We start from the raw sequence: 8,352 nt of genomic DNA, 5'->3' as shown, positions 1-8,352 counted from the left end.
GGTATTGATCCTTCTTTTCTCTGCCTTTATAAAGTCGTTATTCTTCTCTCAGATTGTTAGGATTTTTCTTTGAGAGAGACTAAATCTTCCCTGTGCACCACTCTGGCATTTGATTCTGAAAATCTCAATTTGAATTACTTCATATAACTGAGTTATATAAATGGGTGACAGTAAAGGGAAAATTGCATTGGAATGAAGTTTCGGGGTCACCAAGAACTACCTCAGTGTACCTTACCACTGATTCCCCAAGTCCCTGGAACTCTACTGGACGTTGACGGATAATCGCTCATTTGACGTTTTCATAATGATGATAGTGACTCTATCTGGAGTCATTTCCAAAAAAGGAGTTGCAGCACACACCATCGCATATGTTTTGCATAATTTTGATACTCATGGAGCCAGTAATTAACTCCTTTATGGCACGTGGATCAGAGCCTTTTTTAGCTTAAAATAGACAAATCACATTGGGATATAAATGTTCCATCATAGGATCTTTTTGAAGAGACTATTCTCTCACAATGGACAGATGCACCTAAATGATGACAGGTTTAAGTCTGCACAGTATAATGGAGCCCCAGTTTCCCTTACTGTATGGGTCAAGGGCTCCGGTTTTTTTCCTTTAATTTGTTTCCCATCTGTTTTATTATTACTATACAGCTGCCTGCTGTAAGCCGAAAAGCTGTTATTTACTGCCATCTAATGGTTGCAGTGGTTATTTACTGCCACCTAATGGTTGTTCGAAACTCATGCAAAAATGGGTGTGTCAGGACAAGGGCTGGTTTGACTTTGAGGGTTGTAAATACATGTGTGGCACTATAAACCCAAGAACATATTAGCTGATGTCGCTCTTGTTTTTAAAAATGCATTCAGAAAACAAAGTCCAAAAGGAAAACATTCAAATGAGTTTTCTTGTGGGTAATCTTTTGGACGTGAGCACAATTGTTTGTCCCACACTGGAGACTGCTGATTTGTTCAGGGGGCTCAAGCCACCTCCCTCCCCCATAGAAAATCATTGTAATTTGAGTCTTGCCTTGCAGCTGTTACACTCTCTCAAGCGCCCATTATGCAGCTTTTCATCTGCTTCGGAGGCTGTCAAATGTCATTTCCCTTTTGCTTTCAACTTTCTTTGAAAGCTGTATTTTCTTACTTGGGCCACCAACGGGAGGCGCTCATTGCCTTTAGGTTTATTAGGTTAGGAGCCTCTGCCTGGACTCAGAGCCCTTTTCCGCCAAATTCCATCAGCAGACTTGCAACTCTTCCAGGAGGCTGAAGGCATGCTGAAATCTGGAAAGTATTAAACAACCTGCTGGTGAAGGGGATTGAGGAAGGGAAGGTGGGGGGTGGCTAAAGGAGTAAGAGAGAGGGGAATCAAAAAAAAAAAATGGGGAGGTGGGGGAAAATAGGAACAGAATAAAAAATTGCTCATATACCGCCCTTTGCTTGTCTCTGCTACATTCCCCTCCCCCCAAAAAATCCAGACCACTCCCCAAGAAGCTACATATGCAACATTTTTTTTCATATCTGCAGCAGTATTTCGCAATTCCTTTTTTTTTTTTTTTAAATGGGTCATAAACAAACAGCCGTTTCTCCAGTATAGCTGTACTGTGGTGTGTGTGTGTGAGAGAGAGTGTGTGTGGAGATGTTTGCTGGAACACAAGTGGAAGGATAGTGCCAGGGCTGAAAAGCCCCAACTGTGTGTTTGTGGTTGGTAGCGAGAATGAAAAAAAAACAAAACAACTGGATGCTATCCAGACATCCTTTCCCATGCTTTGATACGAACATCTGTGAGCAAATACACAATGTACAGAAGGGTGTGCTAAACTCTGCTGAGAAGATCTGCTTTTAAAAAATGTATAGAATCGCAATCTTATTTATTATCATAAATGCTTTTTTTTTTTTTTTTAAAGCTGAGTTGTTCCTTCAGGAGAGCGAGATGGAGCACTAGGGATATTGGCGTTAACAGGAGCTGCTAACATAAACACTCCAGTACCCAGTACTGACCTCTTGACCTCTAAAACCTGGCTCTCCACGACCAGCAGCAGGAGACCACACACACGTGCTGGGGGGAGGAGTACAGAGGATGCAAAAAGTCTCTGGTGTCCTTGCTGTAAAGAGCTTCACATGCCTTAACTGAGGACTGTGAAAAATTAAACCATACTCCAGACATCTGTGTGGCTTTCCCACTCATGGATTTTTGCAGGTTTTTCAGAATGTAGGTATGGCTTCCCCATATGGAGAAGTTATTTGAAAGGAAGCCGCTTCTGTCTCTTTTGTTCTCCTCCTGTTGTTGTGCAATGAGCAGTTTCCGTTATAAATGTGGAGACTTTGTCACAGCCTCCTTGGACTGGGCTCAAATCTTCATGGTAAAAATGTGGTTTTCCCCCTTTAGCCGAACCACGTTTGCTGAAATCACTGTAGACGTAGCTCACTTGTTTACTATGTTTTATCACTGTTATAGCAATCAGTTAACAATCAAATAACTGATTTAACACAAGGATACGTGGTTAAATTTTTATTCGGCATCCAACATGTAGTACTTAAACTTCAACACGGAGGACTAATTTTTGCCATCAGGATAAAAAAACATGATTCATCCCTTCATTTTCCATTCTTTGCTTCTGTCTGTGCGGTACTGCCTTCACCCCATCTCATTCTGCTGCAGAGCACAGGTCCTGCAGCCGAGTGTGTCCCCAGGAGGTCTGGCCTAGTCTGCACTCATGCACCCATGACCACAATAGATAGAGCTGGAGGCTCTGCTGATCTCTACACTTATTTCTGCCAGAGGCCGCTTTCCTTCCAATGCCAGTCGTCCACAACTGGTTGAAACTGGAGGAAGGCGAGCACTCCTCGGCTGTATACCTCGGCTCCTGCACTCCTCCGGACACCCACACATTCGGTCTCTGTCAAACGTAAGGCTTTTGCACATAAAGTTTTGGACAGTTGTTGGCAAAACAACACACATTTGCAATTCATCAGCTTCTTTAAATATAAAGTTAATAGATTTACATATATACATGTATATATACTGGGAACCCACGACTGATAAAACAAGCCTTCAGGTGTTGACCACACAGTGAGACTTGGCGCCATTTCTACTGAGGCACTGTGTCTACACAATGCACCCCTTGTTTGGTAGCGACAGCATGTCCACAGTGGGGCAAAAACTGACCTGGAAATTGAACACAAAGGGTCACTTCCTGTTGTCCAACTTTAAACTTTGACTTTCCGGCCCTTCTTTTTTCTCCTGACATTATGAGTAATAATTGTCCAGCCGTCACAGCGAGGGCAGAGAGAGTTGAAGGGCAGACAGAGATTGATGCCTGACGCTAATCTGGAAATAAGTGGATCCTTTCATGCACCACATTTCATTCATTAAACATCTCTTCTATTCAACAATCTAAAGTTATTTTGAATATTTATTAGCCCGCATAAAGCACATTTATAAGCATCTAAGTAATTCCAGTCCGTCACATCAATCACTGTACTTCAAAATTAAAGTCTACATGAGCAGATTTTGATGTTTAATGTTTCTTTTCCCTCCCTTTTCGGCCAATGAAGTGGAAAAAAATATGCAGCTCAATAGCTGTGGTATTGCTTCAAAAAATGTTTGATTTCCCAGCTAAGATGAAAGATATTTAAACTAATTCTCATTCACATCACTCGGTCGGATGGTTGGGGATGTGTTCAGGCTTCTGTAGTTAGAAAACACAGAGCCCACTGTTCATTTCATACTACTCTTACTAATATCAGCACTGGCAGGGGCAACCAGACAGACTTTCCATTACAGTCACAGCAATCACCTTCCTGTTTTCATGCGACTTTATACGCAAGCTCTACTTTTGCTTGTGGAAATACTGCCGCAACCTAAAGCCTCATTCGCTTTCCTCAAATCTCAGCAGCATTATAAATCAAGGCGTGCCTGGAGATAGAAAACAACACTAGGGTGAAGAATCCCAGAGCTCCATGTGTAGAGATGATTTTTAAAACACAGTGTACTGGGTGTTGGTCCTCCATTTAACAACTTCGTCATCCAGTTTATGCACTACTCCCTTTGGCCATGGTCCCCTCAGGATTGAGCTGGAGAGGAGAGGGGGAAAACTTCAACAGATGCTAAATCTTTTTATCGTCTTACTGGCCAGGCTTTAACTCTCCTCCTCCAAGTTCACATGGCCAATCAGAGCTGACAGACCATAAACAGATGTATTGTGTGTACTAGTGTGTTCTCTGTTGGGTTGGGTTGACTTGAGTTTATTTTATTTTTTTGTATGATTTGATCATTGAATTAGGCTTGGGTTACTTTTTACTTTGGTAAAGCAATTAAAGATGTGACTTTGAATTCAAAACAGGCATCATACTGACTCAGGAAGAGGCTGTTATCTGAGTTCAGCATCCCGGAATAATGTGCATCATCTCTTGCACGCATTCAATTCACACATATACAATTTCTGCCTTATGCTGAATTACAGAAGTCACACGAAAACCTTAAGCAGCAGTGGCAAACATCCGCTACGATCCTACGGGCATTCATGCTATAAATGTAAATTCTGGATAAAAACCACTGTGCAATTATTTGATCTTTTAAACAACCTTAACATTCTCACATCTGTCATGAGACCTTTTTTCCTTTTTTTTTTTCTGGGAAGATTTAGCCTTGAAATTTAAATCGGCAGTGTTTATTTTAAACATAAACACTCAGCGTGACGCTTTGCATGTGATGTAGAGGCGTGTCTGGCTCTCAGCTCAAAAGATCCAGCTGAGCATGAGGCCATCTCCTAAAATTCCTGTATCAAACAACTGCCTTCTGGCAGAGTAGCTAGCATGGTAAAGCCTGGTTTAAGCTCCCTCCGCCCTCTCCATCTGTAGCTGTTTACTTTGATTGGCACCGCTCTGCAGTGCTCAAAGAAAGTTGCTCAGGATTCATCTCAAGCGAAACACTGGCTTTCGCACACCGCCATCCCAGGAAAAATCTCATGTTGACAGCAAACGCATCAATCTTAATGTGAGTGGGACTTGTATATCTCTGTGTATTTAGGAATGTAAGAATTCTTATGTGGGTGTTTGACCGACTTGGTGAGCTATATGGATGAGAGTCATAAAGCGAATCAGAGCAGGGTGGATCAGATAGGCAAGGAATGGATCATTAATCTCTCCCCCACTCCCTTTAAAAAATATATATATAAATATATATTTATGTATTCTCTTGGTGCATGATCCAGCTGTGTTGCAGCTTTAGGCCAGCAAGGAAGTGTTGGAGCAGGATACAGGGTGGAGGCAGGGTGAGGTCACACTGTTGTTGGACCTGGGCTGGAAGGATGTCTGTGGGGAAAGAGGAGACACTTGGCTCAGTGTTGCAACTGTTTTCGATCGCACTGTTAATTGAACCGTTCATCAGAAATACTCAGACTCTTTGACACAGTACTCCACACAGAACTGCCATTTTGAACACTATCAAACACTGACCCTCTCTTTCACATGTGGAGCCATGTACACACACATGCGCGTAGTGAAAGTGAGTCACCCACAGAGGCCCAGGCGTATTTAGAGACCACTATGTGAGTGCCTGGCCCTGCATGCTTGGAATGCCTTGGGTGTGACCAGAGTGGCCATGTGTGTTTGCGTGTATGTGTTTGTGTATGTGTAGTAACGTTGCTCCAGCTGCCTGTCGTCTCCAGCTTGTCCCATCGGTTCTCACTTAAGGAGCAGAGCCAGCCAGACAGTGACTCAAGCAGACACACACACGCACACAGAGGATGAAGTAGTCAATGGAAAGAGCTGTACACATTGTTTGGAATTTCCTGGTCACCAGAAATTTCGCTTGAAAACGATCCATGGGTCATTTTTTAAACTTTCACTGATCTTCTCACATTGAACTTCACTGAAGTTGTATTCATTAATGAAAGTGAAGGATATTTAACTGTAATTACTGGAAGTGATCGTGCGAGCAGAACAGTTTTCCAGTTTTCCATGAAGTTTCAAGTTATGCATTGCACAACGGTGATCCTCAGAGGTTGGCTAGCACTGCCTACTCCCTCCTCCCACAACCATGTGTGTAGTTTTTACAGACTTGAGATCTACAAACCTAACCATGACCTCAGAGAATTAAATATTCTCAGTGGAAAACCCCCGTATCCCCAAAGTGGCATTTCGGGCTTGTCAGCTGCACTGTATGTGTAGTTTTTCCATGTGTGAGTGTAAGAAAGAGCAAAAAGAGCGAGAGAAAAAAGAGATTTTGTTTGCAACTTCAAATACAGGACTATTTTCCACAAACCTGCATCTCTCTGCTGTTGTTTATATAGTGAACATATGTTTGTACTTGTGGCACACAAGTTATTAAAAAGACTGTCTTGCAGGAGCAGAGCTTATTTAACAAGGCTGAAGCTGCATTGTAAGCTCAGTGTAATGGGAGCCCAGGTAATTGTTTTGAAAGGGTAACTTTATAATGGAAAAATATAAAAACAAGCCCTGGTTTCAATTAAGCCTTTCCACCCCATCCCCCACAACCCTGAAAAAGTGAGGAGTTCCGTCCAAGCTGCCATGTATATTTTCTTCTCTGCCGTTCACCATTTGCCTGCTCCGTATGGCCAAGTATGGGATTTAATGTAATTTTTCCGGCTGCACATTCTGAACCACAGTTTTGGGGTCATGGAAACTGCCCGAGTTTGCATTTACAGTCATTCATTTCCATTTTTTATTGAATAAAATAAATATTTTTTTTTAAAAATGGAAAGCTGAATCATTTTTCTTCACAGCTCTGCATCATTTTTCTTGACCACACCCTACTTTTAGTCTTTAAAGGGTAAAATCCATTTCCTAGAGGAACTCGAAAGAACAGATGTTTTGAAACTCTCAAATGGGTGTGGGGGGGGGGGGGGGGGGGGGATAAGCTATGGTCTCATCTGGAATGCGTAAAGCACAACAATACATCCCACAGAGTGGGCGGGAACTGTTATGACTTAAATCCTCCCAGAGCAGTATAGGATGATGGTGTAGGCTGTATAGATCAAGATGTTCTTTCTGACTTTCTTCACATATTTGCAAGGCATACAGAGTTCAGGGGGAGGACATTATTTTTCTTTAAAGTAATCTTGTGGTTTCATTAAATGTGCAAGGTTTGGCAGATTGTGAATCTGTGTGTTGGCCATCAAAATATTCCTGGAGAACAACACAGGGGCTATCCCGTGGATAGCCTGTAAGCTTTTCATGTCACATATTAATTCAATATTATGTTATGGTCTAAACTACTCACCACTAGTAAAACTATACTTTCAATTTCCAGCATAGGTTGAATCGGTTCTGATAACGAATACTTCTACACACTGTAGATTATCAATGTGGAAAAACAGCACTGAAAATATCAATCCTGCAGGGAGCCTATGTGGCAGCATAGGCTAAGGGCTGCTTTGAGATTATTGTAAATTGTACAAGTTCGCAATGCTCACTAAAGTCAAATTCAATATCTTGTACCCTGTTGAGAATTGGTCACAATTTCATTTCTTACAACTTGTGGCCCCAAAGTAATAATTTTCCCACGCATAAACCAATATATCAGTTTTATTTGATGTTAGAAAGATACAATAATCAGTAAACGACATAAACGCCTTCTGTACTATGTACTATTATAAAACAATTTATTATTATTGGCACAATTCACTCAAAGCTACAAATGTAAGCTTTCTGGTTAAAATGATAGGATTTGTCCTTCCGGGACTTTAATTCAGAGAAAAATGACTAAAATACGTTTACATAAAATGACAGATGAACTGACCAGCAGACTGAGCATTATCCTGTTTGCAAGTTCAAAGTGAGGCATATTGGGTTCAGGGAAGAAGTGAAAAAAAATGCTAGACTGGCTGTGACTTTGGTGATGTTTTTAAGTATGTGGATTGTATGTTTGTAGAACATGCTGATGCACTGAGGTGTCTGCCAGAGTTTATCAGGCCATCCTCACCTCCTCATTCACTCAACCACTGAGAGGAGCTGTCAGTGGGTTTGGCACAGATCTTCTATGAGTGGCTGCTCTGGGCTGCCGCCCAGACTGATGCAGACAGATGAACACACACATACACCATCTCCGCTTCAAGCCAGGCTTTACAGCAAGGCCACAGTTTCCTTTGGCCAGGCCACAGTCTCTAGGCTACCCAACACATATGTATGGGTATCACCGCATTCGCTAACATTCGATCAGACAGACTACTCTCTAAACCGAGACTGAACTGAGCACCATGTGCGTTGTGGATTCCACTATCAAGTTTGGTTTCATTTTTCAGCAGGCATGACTCATAGCTTAGGCAGTGAATCTGATCTGGAGAGATACCTGTTAAACAGCATGCTGAGGATTGTATTCTTGAATTT

Source organism: Neolamprologus multifasciatus, chromosome 4 (assembly GCF_963576455.1).
Source record: "Neolamprologus multifasciatus chromosome 4, fNeoMul1.2, whole genome shotgun sequence".
Taxonomy (NCBI): Eukaryota; Metazoa; Chordata; class Actinopteri; order Cichliformes; family Cichlidae; genus Neolamprologus; species Neolamprologus multifasciatus.
The sequence above is the reverse complement of the archived record's forward strand: the minus strand, read 5'-3'. Positions refer to the sequence as shown.